This window comes from Oryctolagus cuniculus, chromosome 15, assembly GCF_964237555.1.
Source record: "Oryctolagus cuniculus chromosome 15, mOryCun1.1, whole genome shotgun sequence".
NCBI lineage: Eukaryota > Metazoa > Chordata > Mammalia > Lagomorpha > Leporidae > Oryctolagus > Oryctolagus cuniculus.
In genome coordinates this window covers 13,318,390-13,337,253 of record NC_091446.1, presented here as the reverse complement: position 1 = coordinate 13,337,253, position 18,864 = coordinate 13,318,390, and the positions used below count along the sequence as shown (strand labels likewise).

At 48.4% G+C, this 18,864-nt stretch overlaps 1 protein-coding gene across 2 annotated transcripts in view; it reads right to left on the bottom strand.

The window, feature by feature from the left end:
• SHTN1 (shootin 1) overlaps nucleotides 1-18,225 on the bottom strand; it is a 162,145-nt gene extending 143,920 nt beyond the window's left edge. The window contains exon 1 of one of the 2 annotated variants that reach the window (XM_051824206.2): nucleotides 18,113-18,225. The gene's annotated coding sequence lies outside the window, so the exon portion shown is untranslated. The remainder of the gene's footprint in view (nucleotides 1-18,112) is intronic. The other variant, XM_017348610.3, reaches the window with a different exon arrangement.
• Between the last annotated feature and the right edge of the window lie 639 nt (nucleotides 18,226-18,864).

Below are 18,864 nucleotides of genomic sequence, written 5' to 3'. Positions count from 1 at the left end.
CTGCTATGGTTTGGATATGGGTTGAACACCTCCCAGGGCTATATATGGAAATGTAATTCCCTTACAAGGTATCCAGAGGGTAGAGACTTAATTCAACTGTGGCATTTAGTGGTGGGGCCTCTGGAAGTGATCAGGATCAGATGAGGTCATCAGGGTGGAGCTCCCGAGCTTGAATGCTAGTGGCGTTGGAAGAAGAGAGACCAGGGGCTGGCACTGCGTTGCGTGGGACAAGCTGCTGCTTAGGAGGCCACATCCCATATTGGAGTGTCTGGGATCAAACCCTGCTTCTGCTTCAAACCAAACTTTCGGCTCGTGTACCTGGGATCCCAGGGAGCAGGTGATGCTCCAAGGACTTAGGTCCCCGCCACATACGTGGAAAACCTGGACTGAGTTTCTGACTCCCAGCTTGGGTTGGTGCAGTCCCAACCGTTGTGGGTATTTGGGGAATGAACTAGTACCTCTCCTCTCATTCATTCTCTCTCTCTCTCTCTCTCTCTCTCTCTCTCCCCTCCTTCCCTCCCTCCATTTCAAATAAATAAATAAATGAAATTTGAGACAGAGAGACACCAAAGACACCAAAGCACACGTGCATGCTCCCTGTCTCTTGCCTGTGAGGTGCTGGGTCACCTCTGCACTCCGACGGCAGGAGCGCCTCTATCTGCCAGATGAGGCCCTGAGGTCTTGCAACTCCAGAACTGTGAGATTAAAAAAAAATTTTTTTTCTGTACAAATTCACTTTCCTTAGATATTTCATTAGGGTGACAACCAAAAAAGTAGGTTAATATACTATCCACATGATCCAGTAAACTCTAAGTGCTCAATCAAGAGAAATGAAAATATATTTCCCCATAATTTGCATTTTTATAGGAGATTTATTTTTAGCAATCAAAACAAAACCAAATACAAATATCCATCAATTGTTAAAAATAAATTGTGGGCAGGCAGAGTTGTGGCACACAATGAGATAAGCCCATGTGAATGCTGGTTGGAGTTCCGGCTGGTCCACCTCTGATCTAGCTCTCTGCTAATGTGCCTGGGAAAGCAGCAGAAGACAGCCCAAGTACCTGGGCTCTGCACCCATGTGAGAGCCCCAGATTGAGTTTCAGGCTCCTGACTTTGACCTGGTCCAGCCCTGGCCATTGTGGCCATTTGGAAAGTAAGCCAGCAGATGGAAGATATCCCTCTCCCTCTCCCTCCCCCTCCCTCTCCTCCCTCTCACTCTCCCTCCCTCTCCTCCCTCTCCTTCTCCTCCCTCTCCCTCTCCTCCTCTCCCTCTCCTCCTCTCCCTCTCCCTCCCCCTCCCTCTCCTCCTCTCCCTCTCCCTCCCCCTCCCTCTCCTCCCTCTCCCTCCCTCTCCTCCTCTCCCTCTCCCTCCCCCTCCCTCTCCTTTCCTCCCTCTCCCTCCCTCTCCTTTCCTCCCTCCCCCTCCCTCTCCTTTCCTCCCTCCCCCTCCCTCTCCTCCCTCTCCCTCTCCCTCCCTCTCCTCCTCTCCCTCTCCCTCCCCCTCCCTCTCCTCTCCTCCCTCTCCCTCCCTCTCCTCTCCTCCCTCCCCCTCCCTCTCCTCCCTCTCCCTCTCCCTCCCTCTCCTCCTCTCCCTCTCCCTCCCCCTCCCTCTCCTCTCCTCCCTCTCCCTCCCTCTCCTCTCCTCCCTCCCCCTCCCTCTCCTCCTCTCCCTCTCCCTCCCCCTCCCTCTCCTCCTCTCCCTCTCCCTCCCCCTCCCTCTCCTCTCCTCCCTCTCCCTTCCTCTCCTCTCCTCCCTCCCCCTCCCTCTCCTCCTCTCCCTCTCCCTCCCCCTCCCTCTCCTCCCTCTCCCTCTCCCTCCCTCTCCTCCTCTCCCTCTCCCTCCCCCTCCCTCTCCTCTCCTCCCTCTCCCTCCCTCTCCTCTCCTCCCTCCCCCTCCCTCTCCTCCCTCTCCCTCTCCCTCCCTCTCCTCCTCTCCCTCTCCCTCCCCCTCCCTCTCCTCTCCTCCCTCTCCCTCCCTCTCCTCTCCTCCCTCCCCCTCCCTCTCCTCCTCTCCCTCTCCCTCCCCCTCCCTCTCCTCCTCTCCCTCTCCTCCCTCTCCCTCTCCCTCCCCCTCCCTCTCCTCCTCTCCCTCTCCCTCCCCCTCCTCTCCTCCCTCTCCTCCCTCTCCCTCCCCCTCCCTCTCCTCCTCTCCCTCTCCCTCCCCCTCCTCTCCTCCCTCTCCTCCCTCTCCCTCCCCCTCCCTCTCCTCCTCTCCCTCTCCCTCCCTCTCCTCTTCTCCCTCTCCATCCCCCTCCCTCTCCTCCTCTCCCTCTCCTCCCTCTCCCTCTCCCCCCTCTCCCTCTCCCTCCCCTTCCCTCTCCTCCTCCTCTCCCTCTCCTCCCTCTCCCTCCCCTTCCCTCTCCTCCTCTCCCTCTCCTCCCTCTCCCTCTCCTCCCTCTCCCTCTCCCTCCCCTTCCCTCTCCTCCTCTCCCCCTCCCTCTCCCTCTCCTCCCTCTCCCTCTCCCTCCCCTTCCCTCTCCTCCTTTCCCCCTCCCTCTCCTCCCCCTCCCTCCCCCTCCTCTCCCCCCCTCTCCTCCTCTCCCTCCCTCTCTTCTCTCTCCTCCCTCTCCCTCTCCCTCTCCCTCTTTGTAACTCTGCCTTTCTGCCTGTCAAAAAAAAAAAACATATCTTCAAAAACAAATTGTGGTATATGCAAACCTTGGAACAAGCTATCCACCAAATAACACAGACGATTCTCACAATCATGTTACATGAAAGAAAACAAACAAACAAGTCTCAGTAGTGTATGATTGCAATCACAAAATTCTAGGGGAGGCAAAATTGTAGTGGCAGAAAACAAATCAGTGGTTGTTTGATGTCACTGAAAGAGGCATCACAGAATTTTTTTGTGGGGGGGGGTGCTAAAAATGTTCTCATCTTGATTGTGGTAATGCTTATCTAGTAAATACATTTTCCTTTTTTAAAGATTTATTTACTGATGTATTTGAAAGGCAGAGTGACAGAGTGAGAAAGATAGACAGACAGACACAGACCTTCCATCGGCTGGGTCACTCCCCGAATGTCCACAACAGTTGGGACTGACCTAAGCTAAAGCCAGGAGCCAGAAATTCTCTCTAGACCTCCCATGTGGGCGGCAGGAACTCAGGTACTTGAGCCCTCATCTGCTGCTTCCCAGGCGCAGTAGCAGGAAATTGGACTTGAACTGGTCCTCTGATGTGGGATGCTGGCTTCCCAAGAAGTGGCTTAACCTGCTGTATCACAATGTCTGCCCACAAAGAAGTGTTTCAAAACCACTTATTATTAAAATTGGAGAGAGAGAGAGAGAGAGAAACAGGTGTTCCCATCTACTGATTGACTTTTTTTTTTTTTTTTTTTTTGACAGGCAGAGTGGACAGTGAGAGAGAGAGACAGAGAGAAAGGTCTTCCTTTGCTGTTGGTTCACCCTCCAATGGCCGCCATGGCTGGCGCACCACACTGATCCGATGGCAGGAGCCAGGTACTTATCCTGGTCTCCCATGGGGTGCAGGGCCCAAGTACTTGGGCCATCCTCCACTGCACTCCCTGACCACAGCAGAGAGCTGGCCTGGAAAAGGGGCAACCGGGACAGAATCCGGTGCCCCGCCCAGGACTAGAACCCGGTGTGCCGGTGTGCCGGTGCCGCTAGGTGGAGGATTAGCCTAGTGAGCCGTGGTGCCGGCCCTGATTGACTTCTTAAATGCCTGCAAAAGCCCTTGGCTGGGGGTCCAAGCCAGGCCCCCTATCCAGACCTCCCACGTGCATGACAAAAGGCCAATTAATTGAGGCATCATCTGTTGCCTTCCAGGGCACACATCACAGAAGCTGGAACCAGGAGCCAGAGCTGGGCATCAAACTCAAGCAATCTGCTGTGACACATGGGCATCTTACCGGGGGTCTTCATCACTAGGCCCACCCCTCAAAACTCTTTAAATTGTACAATTGAAACCAAAAATTTATATTGTATGTAAATTAAACCAGTAAAAAACTAACAAAAAGCAATTCAGAGCTTAGAAGTGGGGAAAGTCCAGGAGGTTATTTAAAGAATTTTGCACTCTCTATGGCAAAACAGTCAGCATTTACCTTTCACCATATCAAAATTAACTCAAAATAGGTTGAAGACCTAAACATAAGGCCTACCGCCATAAAGCTCTTAGAAGAAATAAAGGGGAAAGCTTCGTGACATTGGATTTAGCAATGACTTTTTTTGGAATATGGCACCAAAAGCATAGGCACAAAAGTAAAAATAAATTGAATACATCAAGATTAAAACCTTATGCATCAAAAGACACTATCAACAGTTTAAAAAAAGCAACCTACCTAGTGAGAAAAATTTGCAAATCATGTATTTGATAATGCTTTAATGTTCAGAATCTATAAAGAATTCCTAAAACTACTTGATTCAAAATTGGGACCAAGGACTTGAAAATATTTCCCCCAAAAATATACAAATGGCCAACAAGCACATGAGAACATGCTCACCGTTGGTAATCATTAGGGCAATGCAAATCAACACCACAGTACAATACCACCTCCCATCCATCTGGACAGACGCAGTCAAAAAACAGAGAGCAATACATGTTGGTGAGAAGAGGGGTACACTAGACCCCTTCTGTCCTGTTGGTGGGAAGGTAAAATGATACAGCCACTGTGCAAAACAATATGGTGGTTCTTCAAAAAATTAAACATGGAATTATCATATGATCCTGCAACACCACTCCTTTGTATGCAAGCATATCCAAAAAAAAACAAAAAGCAGGGTCTCAAACAGTCATATCACATGACTCCTAATAACCAAAAAGTGGAAGCAAAATGCCCTTTGCCAATGAAGGGATAAACAAAATGTGGTACATACAGACAACAGCATACTCTCATCCTTAAAAAAGAAGGAAGGAAAATCTACACATGCTACATCAAGGGTGAGCCTTGAGAATGCTCTTATAAGTGGAATAAGCCAGTCATAACGTGAAAATACTGTGTGGTGCCACTCATCTGAGATTCCTAGAGTAGTCAAATGTATAGAGAGGGACAGTGCAATGGTAGCTGTCAGGGTCCAGGGGAGGCAAAGTTGAGACTTGCTTAATAACAGTAGATTGCTTTAACAAAAATGTTGGTAACCATAATACTACTAAACTGTACACTTATATGTATATTTAAATAAGGTTAAGATGGTAAATTTGGGGCTGGTTTTGTGGCACAGCAGGTAAAACTGCTGTCTGTGATGCCAGAATCCCATACAGGTGCTAGTTTGGGTCCCAGCTGCTCTACTTCCAATCCAGCTCCCTGTTAATGTACCTGGGAAGGCAGTGGAAGACGGCCCAAGTACTTGAGCACCTGCCACCCTTGTGGGAGACCCAGATGGAGTTCCAGGCTCCTGGCTTCAGCCTGGCCCAGCCATTGCAGCCATTTCAGTAGTGAGTTAGTAGATGGATGTTCTCTGTCTCCCTATCTGTCTGTCTCTCTGTCTCCCCCTGACTTCCTCTAACAATGTCTTTCAAATAAATAAAATCTGTAGAAAAGAGCCATCTCATGACTGTACAAGGGCAGTTAGTCATGGATTTGAAATTTAAACAACACTGCATTCTCCAAGCCAAACACCCTAATTTGTGAAGAATAAAGGAAAGAGGGAGGGAGGGAGGGAGGAAGGAGGGAGGGAGGGAGGAAGAAGGGAAGGAGGGAAGGGGGGAAGGAAGGAGGTAGGGCAGGAGGGAGGAAGGAAGAAGGGAAGGAGGGAGGGAGGGAAGGAGGGAGGGAAGGAGGGAGGAAATATTTGGCACAGGGGTTAAGGTGTCCCTTGGGACACCTGCATCCCATGTTTCAGCGTCTGGGTTTAAAGCCCACCTCCCCTTCCAATTTCGGCCTCCTGCTAATGCACGCGTGGGAAGCAGCAGATGATGGCTGAAGTATCTGGGTCCCTGCCATAAACATGGGAAACCCAGACTGAGCTTACAGCTCCTGGCTTTTAGCATGTACAGTCCTGGCTGTTGTGGACATTCAGTGAGTGAACCAGTGGATGAAAGATCTCTCTACCTCTGGCTGTTTTTCCGCCTTTTAAATAAAGTAAATGAACAACAACAACAAAAACTTTTTAATTTTTTTTAAGAAGGAAAGAGGGCAGAAAGCGTGGAAGGGAACAGTGGAGCCAGGGTGAGAAGGAGGGAGGAAAGGAAGAAGAAGGGAGAAAAGGTTCTTTCCGGCGGGGTGGGTTTGTTCTCTGGACTTGTGCTTTAAAAGCTGCTGACCCTAGGAGAGAACAGCCTAGGGTGTCTCCAAATGCCTGTTCAGGATCTGTGCTTCCCTTTCAAACCACATTCTGTGCAACTGCACTCCATTTTCCTCCAGAAGAGAAGACTGAAAACACTGGACCACTTTTTTCTACTTCTCTGACTGACCTTGGTTCCAAATAGCAAATGACATCATGCTGCAAAATCCCACCGTTGCCCTCAGCTAAATGCTGCCTTCTCTGAATGGAACTTCTCCTGGGAACGGTTAACACACCCAGGGTAACAGTTTTTGAGCTTATTCTCTAGGCCAGGGCCTGCTCCAAGCACTTTACCTGGATTATATCACTTAATCCTGAACTATCTCAGATGTGGTGAGTACTGTTCTTATCCACACTTTAATTTTAGAGATGAGGAATCTGAGGTTAAATAATCAGCCACAGGTCACACTGTCAAGAAGGACAGCTCTGAAAATACATGGTTGACTTTTCTTTAAGTGACAGACATGACCTTTCCCCATAAATGACCTTCCCTTTGAGGTTAGATGAAATGAGAGTGGTACCCTTTGGGCTACATCACCTTCAAAAGGGTGCTGGAACCTGCTGAGTTAGCCCAAGGGGAGAGAAACAAAGGGAAGGCCTAAAGACTGCAGCATATCCATGCAGTCTTTTTAATGGGTAAGTACAACCCCAGGGCTTTGAGCCCTAAAGAACACTGAATTCTTGCCATTTCTGGCATATCCCGTGTTTTCACCACTGTGCATTTGGGAATACAGGTCCCTTACCCTACTTTTCCTCAATGATTCTGCCCCACCCATCAGGACTAAAGTAGAGTGCTATCCTCCTCCAGGAAGCCTTCCCTAAGCCCTCTTCCTCCTAGTCTCCAGAGTGAAGCTGGCACACTTACTGCACCATGTGCAAGTGATCTCTTGCCTCATCTGTCTCCTCTGGAAAAGGCAGAGACTATGTTTTGTTGGTGACTGTCATTTGTTGTGTGATCCCTGCTACAGACAGTACCTCCTTCAACCTTACAAGGCAACATACAAATGGAGAAGACATTGTAGAGCAGGTGTCTTCTCTAAGCTACCTGGGGACTGGTAAGAGTCAACCAGATGTGACAGCAAAGCTGTGCAGCTACCACTGGGGTGCACTGTCCTCTCCATATTCAGATCTGCGTTCCCTACACCCGTCACAGAGGATTGCAAGTAGCTGAAGCTTGGGAAATGTTGACTGAACTGATCTGAAGCCATTGGCTTGCCAGCATGGGAAACCTGTGACATCATTTGGTCTGGCCTTGCCAAGGCAACTGCAGGCAGGACTCAAATTCAATGAATCTAGGGGCCAACATAGTGGATAAAGCCGCAAGCTGCAATGCCAGCATCCCATATGGATGCTGGTTCAAGACCCAGCTACTTTACTTCTGATCCAGCTCTCTGCTATGGCCTGGGACAACAGTAGAAGATGGCCCAAGTCCTTGGGCCCCTGCACCCACATGGGAGACCAGGAAGAAGTTCCTGGCTCCTGGCTTCAGATCACCACAGCTCTGGCTCTTGCAGCCAATGGGAGAGTGAACCAGCAGATAGAAGACCTCTGTCTCTCTTCCTCTCTCTTTCTCTCTCTCCCTCTTTCTCTCTCTCCCTCTTTCTCTCTCTCCCTCCCTCCCTCTCTGTGTAACTCTGACTTTCAAATTAATAAATAAATATTTAGAAAATTCAGTGAATCTATAGCAAGCCAGTTTTTTGTTGATAATTCTGTATGGCCTGTGAATGATGTTACTGATATCCAAATGGGCCTTGGCAGTATAAAGTTTCCCCACCCCAATCCAGAGTGAAGATGTGAACATAAGTGTTCATTCACAGCTTGGATCCCCCTGAGGCAACCAAACTCAAGTTGGGGGAACCACATCTACTACCAGACACCCCGATGCTATACGGGGGAGGGCAGAGCTCTGGATTAGCAGGCTCCAGCACGCCTGAATCATCTGAATCTCCAGCAAATGAAAGGGTTGATACGTCTGTAAGAACAACACATTTCCCTTGCCTTTGAAATAAACCAATACAGGGGCTGGCGCTATGGCATAGTGGGTAAAGCCGCCGCCTGCAGGGCCGACATCCCATATGGGCACCAGTTTGAGTTCCAGCTGCTTCACTTCCTGAGAAAGCGGAAGATGGCCCAAGACCTTGGGCCCCTGCACCTGCCTGGGAGACCTGGAAGAAGCTCCTGGCTCCTGGCTTTGGATTAGTGCAGCTCTGGCTGTTGGGGCCATTTGGGGAGTGAACCAGCAGATGGAAGACCTCTCTCTCTCTGCCTCTGCTTCTCTGTAACTCTGCCTTCCAAATAAATAAATCTTATAAATAAATAAATAAACCAGTACACACAGTATTTAAAAGCTGTGAAACTTTATCCCCTTTGGGAGCAAATTAAGCCACTAAAAACCAAGAGAGGAAAGAGGGGCTCCCCAAGGCCCATCTGACTGCACCCAGGGCATAAAGACGTGCCAATCATGAGGCAACAGCACCCAGCTGGTCCAGGCCATTGAGTGAAAAGATGCATGCAGACAGCCATGTACGGGCAGAAAGCAAGATGAGCAATTACTGCTTTCTGGAGAGCACGGCCTCATTCAGCGTAAGCTCCCACACGGTGCTGTCTTTAGAGAACAGAAGTTCAGCAAAAGCGAGAGGGCAATAAGGCGGGGACAGAAGCAAAAGTGTTTCAGAGGAAAGAGTATGTATGGGCTTGCACCTCGTAGTTTCTCGGCCTCACAGACAAGAAGCCCCTGCTTGGGGAACTGTCTCCCTAGAGTCCCCGATCAACAACAGGTGAAGAACATGGTTGAGCTGAAATTCGCCACCAGCTCGGGGACTTCATCGTGTATGCAGCAGTAGCAGCTAGAGTAACAAAATACCTGCTGTGCTTTAGCCTCTGTGCAGTATGCACTGAGATGATGCAGATTAAAAAAAAAAAAAAAAACAAACAAAAAAAAAAACAAAAAAAAAACAAAAAAAAACTCAGTGGTGCTGAGTCCTCCTCCAATAATAGCAATAGTAGTCATTATACTCTTTCTTATCAACATGACTATCGTCAGTTCATTTATTCCTCACAGTGGCATTAGGAAGAGATACTACTATGACCCCCATATTACATAGGAGGAACTAGGCTTCAACAGGGTAGGTTGACATAGCCAGGTGTGCACACGGGGAAAAGGAAGGCAGCAGAGCCCAAGGCACACATGCCCTGGAATTCCAAAGGCTACCACTGATGGTACCGCTCCTCCCGGTGATGCGCGCTGAGTGCTTCACCACCATTACCGTGAAAGCTCACACCAATCCAAACAGCACTATCCTTATCCCTTTTCCTGTACACGAGATTGGAAGCTCAGAAAACTGTGCCCAAAGTCACTCAGGTAAGTAGCTAGGAAGTAACTGAGGTCAAATACAAACACAGATCTCCCTGGCTCACAAGGGTACGGACTGCAGGCTCTTTAGACACACTCGGTGCTGTAACACACCCCTGCGGATCCTCTGTGGGCAACGCATTGGACTCACCCCTGGGGACACTCGCTGTACACCCTGACTTTGCAGATGCTATTGTGCAGGTTAGGAAGACCCAGTGGCAGCCAACATGTGAATACAATTTTCTATGCATGACACTAAATTCAAACCCCAGTGCTTCCTGTCAAGGAGCATTTGTGTGCTCAAGTGACAAGCCTGGATCAATAACAGGTTTGCAGGAAAACATAGGGCTTCCCTGCAAAAATGATGAATTCTTCCAAGAGATGATTTTGAGCCTCAGATTTAATTTTTTTTTTTTTTTTGACAGGCAGAGTTAGACAGTGAGAGAGACAGAGAGAAAGGTCTTCCTTCCGTTGGTTCACCCCCCAAATGGCAGCTACGGCCGGCACTGCGCTGATCCGAAGCCAGGAGCCAGGTGCTTCTCCTGGTCTCCCATGTGGGTGCAGGGCCCAAGCACTTGGGCCATCCTCCACTGCACTCCCAGGCCACAGCAGAGAGCTGGACTGGAAGAGGAGCAACCGGGACAGAATCCGGCGCCCCAACCGGGACTAGAACCCCGGGTGCCAGCGCCGCAGGTGGAAGATTAGCCTAGTGAGCCACAGCGCCAGCCAGATTTGATCTTTTAAACTCACTCAATGTGGAGCTCAGGATATGTAGGCTTCTCCCACTCAAAAGTTCCCCGGATAATACGCAAATCACAGCCTTGCCTTTCCTGGGGACAGTTCTGCTCCTTGGCCACGGTTCCCTGTCACTACACTGCTCGGATGCCAAAAAAAAAAAAATACACTGCCCTCAACAACCAAGAAATCTCAAAAGGAGCAGAAACCACAGCCTCGGCTTTGTATTTTGGTTGCTGCACAGACTAAACGATGATAGTATCTGCTGATTCCAATGACAGTAATACCCACGAATCATTAGCACTATAGGAAATGACAGATCTTCCCTTGCAAAAGAAAAAATATGTTCAGTTTCCATCCTATCTGTCCGTTCTGCCTAGGGTTTCACTGTCCCTGGGTTTTCCCTCCTCTGGAAAAAAAAAATCTTTACAACCACTCCCTAGAAAAAATAGTCGGCCCGTAGTTTCACGGGGGCAGTCTTGCAAGTTTGTGCTTCCCGGGTATGACCACGTGTCTCTTTCGCACGCTTGGGTCAGTCGTCTGCTTTGAAAAGCTCTGCAGACATCTCAAAGCATTTGTTCTAATGACCGCTTGACACACATGTGTAAGAAGCTTCTTCTGAGAGAAGCAAAGTTTCACCCATCATTTGAAGTCGGGAAGAAACGAACAAGTATACTATCATGAAATGAGTCATGCTTTAGGGGACTGAGAAATGTTATGAATTCTGCTAAGGAGGGCTCAGAAAAGGTAATCAAGATAAAAGCTGTCAAAATTAATTGAGCACAGGCTCATTCCACGCAAGGTAGCTTCAGTTGTTTTATTGCAGGAAGACAATGGACATTTAATCGGGATCTTGGTGAGTTGCATAATCATGCGCCTGCAGATAGGGGAGGATACAACCTTGGCCTTCTCCATCTTTACATGGGAAAACATTAATGACGCTGACATCGGAGACAATTAGACGGTGTCAGCCGATTGTTTTTAGCCAGCTTTCTCTCACATCTGTGGTGTCTACAACCAAGAAGGCTCATTGTTTCCGAGGGCCTCCTTCGGGCCTTGGCTTTTTGTGTAAACCGTCAATCTCTTGGCGAATATCAAAGCCATGAGGAAATTAGAACAGACCAGCTCTGCCGCCCCACACTAAAGCCTGGCGGGGTGCATCCACTATGCTACTAATTAGGCAGTGACCAACAAAATAACCTGTCAATGGCCGCTAGCCATTTCCCACACACCTGCATTTCGCACCCTAATAAGCATACAGCAAGAGGGAAAAGGGGTGAACTGCTCAAGTGTGAAAAATGAACCAAATATAACAATGTTTCTATCTGCACCTATACTTCTGGCAATTACCATTTAACACCAGCGAATGCAATATGTCGGAAGCCCCACAATCCCGCATCTGAAACCAGACCTCAGCAGGGAAGCCACACATTGAGGCCACATTAAGGTCTGCTTCGAAAATCTCGCACTAAGGAAAATCGAGTTATGTAGAAAACCCAGGAAACTGAAAATGATCATGATTTAGATTAGGGACCAGGAGGCTTACTTTTCAGAAACATTTCCTGTTCAAGCCGTTGAAAGAGAAATGACACTATTCTCTTCATGGTTTCCTTCCGCAAGACAGAAATATAAACAGGACAGCCACGAGAGCATTGGCTTGTCCCGTTGTTGCTTATATCTTGGATCTGTTGCTGTAAATTCATGATCCCCATCTTTCTTTTGATCTACTATATATTAATTAATTTCTTTTTCAGGTCTCATGGGTTTTTCTGTTTGTTTGTTTGTTTGTTTTTTTCTTGGAGTCCCAGGACAGTCTTTTGGACGACAGTCTGAAAGCAGCATCTTATTTTTATGGTATTTGCATTCACAGCTACTGCCTCGTAGCTGGGAAGCTGAGAAGGCGCAGTATCAAATGGCTTGAGCACCGTCCCACTTCGCCCTTGAGCTTCCAGATGCATCTGAAAACTCTTCCCCCAAGTGTAGAACAGGTTCCAGGCCATTCTCAACTGTATCATTCTTAAGAGATTCCAACTGGATCTCTAGTTAAGAGTCTTCCCAATGACTTGGGTCACAAAATCTCTTTGTTCTACCTTTGATATCTTTATTGATTCCAGTATTATTGAGCACAAAAAGATACGCTACCTCTAACATTTTTTTAAAAGGTAAAAAGCAAAAAGCATAATAATCTGGTTATCCTGCTTAATATGCAAACAAAACTAACTCCCCCTCTTTCACACTGGAGGGTGAAGAAACAAACTGCACAATTCCTCTCTCCACTTTATTTTGCCCCAAACAAAGATTTTGTGGTCCAGGTATCCATACGATAGATTTCTGATGAAAAGGCTCTTTGGCTTTTAAGGGCATATATTCTTTAGAGCAATTCTCTTTTGTGCTTTGAGATCCAGCTGAACTTTTTTTTTTTTTTTTTTCAACAGAGAACAAGAGAAATGTAAGGGCAAAATGGTTTGGGGAAGAAACATCACTCCATCTCCGTATGTGTCAGGGACAGGCAATATGGTGTGAGCATCCCTGAGGGATCACATACAATATAGCCCAGCATTCAAACGGCATTTGCTAGATACTTCTGAACACTACTTTTCTAATCCAAAAACAGCATTTTCAATTATAAATAAAAACTTTCCCCACCTCTTCCTACTTGAACTCAAGTACAGAAGGCCCCTATTTAAAATGCGGCTCCGGAGCCGCCACCAGGCTGCCTGTTCAGCTGCCAGTGGCTTTTGTGTACAAAGATGTTAATTGGTCCTAATCCCCTCCTAGAAGCTGTTTTGGTAGCCTGACCTGGCACCCTGAAGAAGGACACCTTGGTGTGAAAAACTAAAGGGTCCATTGAGGAGGGAGTGAAAGGCAGCCAAGCATTCCAACACATTTTAATTTCAGGAATTAAAAAAGAGGAACATCATCATGGAGATCCTAGAGAACTCTTACAAAGCTTTAGTAACAGTGAAGTAAGTCCTCCAAACACCCGAGCTACACACACACACACACACACACACACACAGAAGGAATTCAGATTCTCTGATTCTGTTTTATGCCTTCAGCATATAAAAGGTTTCTCAGAAATCAAAACACTGAACTTGACCAGCTGGGATGTTTCTCTGTGCCATCCTCCTTTACCAACCTGAAGTGCTCTGAAAATCAGCTCCGCCTTCCACTCCACCTCCAAGCCCCTGCTACAGTGCATGGTTTTATTTGGTCGAGGTGTAGAATCTAGCTCAGGGGTTACATTTAAATTTCTATTGACCATTCACAGTTTCTAGAAGAAAGGGTGAAGAGAAAAGAGTAGAAATTCTTAGGGCAAACTTTTAATTCACTCACTGCATGGCAAATAAACAATCTCCTATAGGAAAATACTATCTATACCATGTGCCAATTTAGGGCACACACATTTACACCTTGGGTGGCAAATTATGCTAATGGAATGCATGATCTACAACGGTGGGGTTTTGAATTTTTTGACAGAGTTCACAGATCAACTTCACGGGTCAGAGGAGTTTGCCTTTCATCCGACAGAAGCAGTAAGATATGAAGGTTATGGGTTACTAAAATCGCACCGGAAGCCAAATTTTCAACCATGACCCAGTTTATACTTTAAACTCCACGCAGATTTTTCTTCTCCCACCGGCACAGCAGATGTACATATGAGCAGGAGAGTCAGAGGGGCGCCTCTAGTGGAAATGCGTGCACAATGCCTCCTGCAAAGAGGAAGGCAGGCAGGCCTGGCAACCCAAGAGGCGCCGAACGCCAGGGGAAGTTGCTTCAGCCGTGGGACTTGTCTGGTTGTCCCAGGAGCAGAGGGCAGCACTTCTGGCGTGCTTCTAAGAGATGCCTGAAGTTTGAAATGGTCTAAGAGATGCCAATCATCCACATGAGGTTCTATAATATAATCAGACACTAGAGACAGTCCTTAAAGTAACAGCAGCCCTACCTTGGTCAGAAGCATCCTGTTCACAAACCACTGAGCTCTCCCCTCTGCATGTTGTCAGGTAATAACTGCTGACCCAGCCACAGTCTATGGTGGACTTGATGATCAAACATGACTGTGACATGGACCTTACAAGTCACTCTCCCAATGAGTCCTTGGTCACTTAGCAAATAAAATAGAAAGAATGCGGAGCTCAACAACTTCCCCAGGTCCTCGGGCTCCCACACTCACGTGGGAAACCTGGAAGAAGCTCCTGGCTCCCGATTTCAGATTGGCTCAGGTCTAGCCATTGGGGTCATTTGGGGAGTGAACCAGCAGATGCAAGACCTCTCTCTCTGTCTCTACCTCTCTGTGTAACTCTGCCTTTCAAATAAATAAAATAAATATTTTTTAAAAATTAAAAAATAAAATTGGATTCATTTCTGATTTCAAAGCTGACTTTTTTTTAAACCATACCATGATGCCTCCCTAAATCAGTTTAAAATCCTAATGGATAATTTGAGGGAAGTATAGTATAGAGATGCAAGTCTTGTCAAATGTCTAGCACGACTATAGTCATATAGTAGGTGCTAAGTGCATGTTTTATTAAATCTTATTGACCCTCTCCTTTCTCTAACCTTTGAAGCCTAGGGTAAAATCCTAATTCTTTCCCTTACCAAGCTGAGTGGCTCTAGACAAGTTACTTCACCTCTATGAGCCTGTAAAATGGACAAATAACTGTCTACCGTGTTGTCACAGAGTAAATACACGAGGGTGGGCATTTGGTGTAGTGGTTTAGACACTGCCTGAGTCCTGGTTCTGCTTCTGGTTCCAGCTTTGTGCTAGAGCACACCCTGAGAGGCAGCAGGTGTGTCATGCCTGGGTCCTTGCCACACACATGGGAGACCTGGATTCAGTTTCAGGCTCCTGGCTTTGGTCTGGCTCAGCCACAGCCATTGCAGGCATTTGGTAAGTGAACCAAAGAATGGGAACATTGTCTTTCTCTCTCTCTCTTCAAATACAATGAAAATAAATAAATAATTTTTTTATTTAAAAAGTTAATACATGTTAAGCATCTGGTATGCTCTAGCTCACACAGGGACTCCATGACAGTTTTCCCACAGGGAGTTGTATTGGAACACAGCCACGGTTGTTCTTTCACGTACGGTTCCCGACTGCTTTCAGGCTATGATGGCAGAGTCAGGTCAGCACAACAGACCCTCTCCAGCCCACAAAACCTAAAACCTTTATTATCTGGCCTTTACAGAGAAGTCTGCCAAACCACGCAGCAGGTATCAATGCATGTTTCCTTGTTACTCCCATCTTTCACTGGCAGTGGTCACTTCAGGTTATGTGAACCAAGAGTTTTTGAAAATGCTTTTAAATTCCAATCACCTACTGTCAGCACCAATCCCGCCTGCTTCAGCCTGCTTCTAACTGGGCCTGTATGTTTTGCATGTATCTTGCATCAAACTGTGCCTGTGTGTCATGTGTATACTGTACATCTAGCCAAGCCTATGCATTGGGCATGTGGGCTTTGGAAAGAGCTGCCACAGTGGCACAGGCTGAGGTTGGACTTTATCTCCAGGCACATGGCTGTTTGACTACCATTTATGTAGCCAAAGTATCTCTTCCACATTACAGAAGAGCTTATTGCAAAGATATGTGAGTTGAAACCTATGGATTAAGAGTCAGCTAAGCAGGGGCTGGTGTAGTGGTACAGCAGGTTAAGCACCTGCTGCTTTCGATGCCAGCACCCCATATCAGAGCGCTGCTTCCATTCCTGGCCACTCCCTTTCCAAGTCAGCTCCCTGCTAATGCACCTGGGAAGGCAGTGAGAAACGGCTCAAGTGCCTGGGTTCCTGCCATCCATGTGGGAGTCAGGATGGAGTTCCTGACTCCTGGCTTCGGCCTGGCCCAGATCTGACTGTTGCGGCCATTTGGGAGTGAACCAGCAGGTGGAAAATCTCTCTCTCTCTCTGTTACTCTACCTTTCAAATAAATACATCTTTTTAAAAAGAGTTAACTAAGAGAGGTGGAGGGAATATGCATTTGAGGAAGCAGAAACAGCTTTGGCAGCAATTCTGAGGTGGGACAAATCCTGGGAAAATGGCCAGTGCCACTGAAGCGTCCGTAGTAAGTTATGGAGAAAAGTGAACGGAGAGTGGGAGGAAGGCAGGACGGAGTCCATGGCAGCTTGTCAGGAGCACCATTCAGGCCTCGGCGAAGATTCTGGAATTTAGGAAAAGACCTAAGGAATTTGAGAAACCACAAAGGCTTTTTAGACACATAATCTAATTTACACGTTAATATCCTTCGGCTGCAGCATCCTAGTTGCAAGGATGAAAGAGGAGGCCTTGAAACAGGGAGCCCAGGTAGCTGAGGCAAGGCTACAGTTCAGGTCTCCTCAGTCTCAACCGATGTTCTGTTCAGTACCTGGGCTGCTCTGCAGACAGCAGCCTACAGAAATACAGCCCCCATGGGCAAGCGTCCCGGAGGATAGACAGCCAGAGCCCCAGCCAAGAAATCAAGATCCTGTCGTACCCAGGACAGGACAGGCAGCCCAGGACATGCCCATCTCGTCTCCTAACTCCGACAAATGAGGGAAGAGTTCTCACCTAAAAGACAGAGCCGACCTACTCAGCATGGACCTGGCGGAACAGACCAGGAGCCAAGGGGCCAGAGCGTGGAACAGGGCCAAGGGGCAAAGGGAGACCACAGGAAGACATGTCGTCATCTCACCATAGGCACAGCTTGCAAAGAAAAGAGAAGAGAAGAGAAGAAAAAGAGAGAAAGAGAGAGAGAGAGAAAGAGAGAGAGAAAGAAAAGAAAGAAAAGAAAGAAAAGAAAGAAAAGAAAGAAAAGAAAGAAAAGAAAGAAAGAAAAAGAAAGAAAGAAAGAAAGAAAGAAAGAAAGAAAGAAAGAAAGAAAGAAAGAAAGAAAGAAAGAAAGAAAGAAAGAAAGAAAGAAAGAAAGAAAGAAAGAAAGAAAGAAAGAAAGAAAGAAATGCCTATTCGAAAGGCAGAGGGCAGATGGGGGTCGGGGGGAGCATGGGAGAGAGACAGCGAGATCTTCCATCTGCTGGTTCACTCCTCAAATGCTTGCAACAGCCAGGAGGCAGCGGCTCCATCCAGGGCTCCCGCGTGGGTGGCAGGGACCTGAGCACGTGGGCCTCCCTGCTGTCTCAGGACGCATGAGCAGGAAGCTGGGTGGGAGGCGGACGGCTACCACAGCACACCAACCACAACACCCACCCCGGGCGTCTCCCACGGAGCTGCCCAGGGCCGGCACAGCCTGCTCCCGACAGGCAGACTCCAACCGCTTCCTCCACTGTGTTCCAGAACCATCCTCGGCCCGCTCCGCCGAACCAGGGGGTTGTAAAGTCCCTTCTGACATGGGGTTTGACGGTGGCCACAAAGCCTGACCCTGTCCACGAGCCCGAGTATACCCTTCCGCTCCTTTCCCTTACAGAAAAAGAGTCCTTTTTTTAAAAAAAGTGGCATTAATCAAACCACCCAGGCAGTGGGCCATTCGGCCCGTGTTTGCACAACGACCCGTCTGCAAAGGTAGCCGGGGACACGGGTGGGCGTTCCCGCCGCCAGCTCGGCCATGAGGAAGGGGCGACCCGGCGGGAGGGAGGGGCGCCCGGGCGACTCCCAGGGGAGGGCTGTGTGGCTCTGCCTAGGTCCCCGCAAGCCCCGTCTCAGGCACCGAGCGCTGCCCAGCTCTGCCTCAGCCCCACAGCGCGGGACGCGCTCCGTGTCCGGCGCGGCCAGGACTGGGGCACGGCTCCTCGACTCCTCCACGCCGGAAGTCAGCCAGCCGAATGTCCCGGGACTTACTTTCCTCTCACTTCAAATACCTGAGGAAATGGGGCTGCCGGCGAAAAGCTGGCCATTGTTAGGCACTCCAAGCCGCGGCACGCTTCCCCGGGCTCGGAAAATTACCGCGGGCTCCCCCTCCAGCTTCCGGTCCGGCTGTTTGCTTGCTTTTTTTTGTTCCCCCCCTCCGACAAGTGGATCTGGTTACGTCTGTTCCACCTCTCAGAGGTTTTGGTAATTTTCCTTTTTGAACTGAAGAATTCAGCTCCTTTCTTAAGAGTCCAAGCAGGAAAGGCAGGTGGAAAAGTTAACTGAGCAAACTAACAGTGCCGGGACCCTAATTACCCCGGGGACTATAAAGCTCTATTCTCTCTGTGATGAAAAAGGGGAATTGCACATGTAACTTCCATTAACATTAATGGGACTTTACCTACATAAATCCCTTAAGCGTCAGCGGGAAGAATGGACTCAGCCTAACTATCGGCCCCGCACCTTCCCTCTTTCAGTCCCTTCTGTTCTCTGAGCAAAAGGCCGAGGCACGGGCGTGCTGCACACCAGAGCCAGGTGAAGCTTCAGTCAGGAGTTGATTGTCGCCCAGCCCTTGAGGGCCACGCAGGCTGGGGGATTAGAGAAGCGGAAGCCTTTTTTCCATTGTCTTGCCTTGTTCACTTCCACCTGACGGAAGCAGAACCTTGAGCTCACAGACCACACAGGTTTTGCACGCTGAGTTCCTCCTCGGTGCCTGTGGGTTTTGAGAGCTGCCCTGGAATGCAAGAGGTGGCAAAGCCGCAGA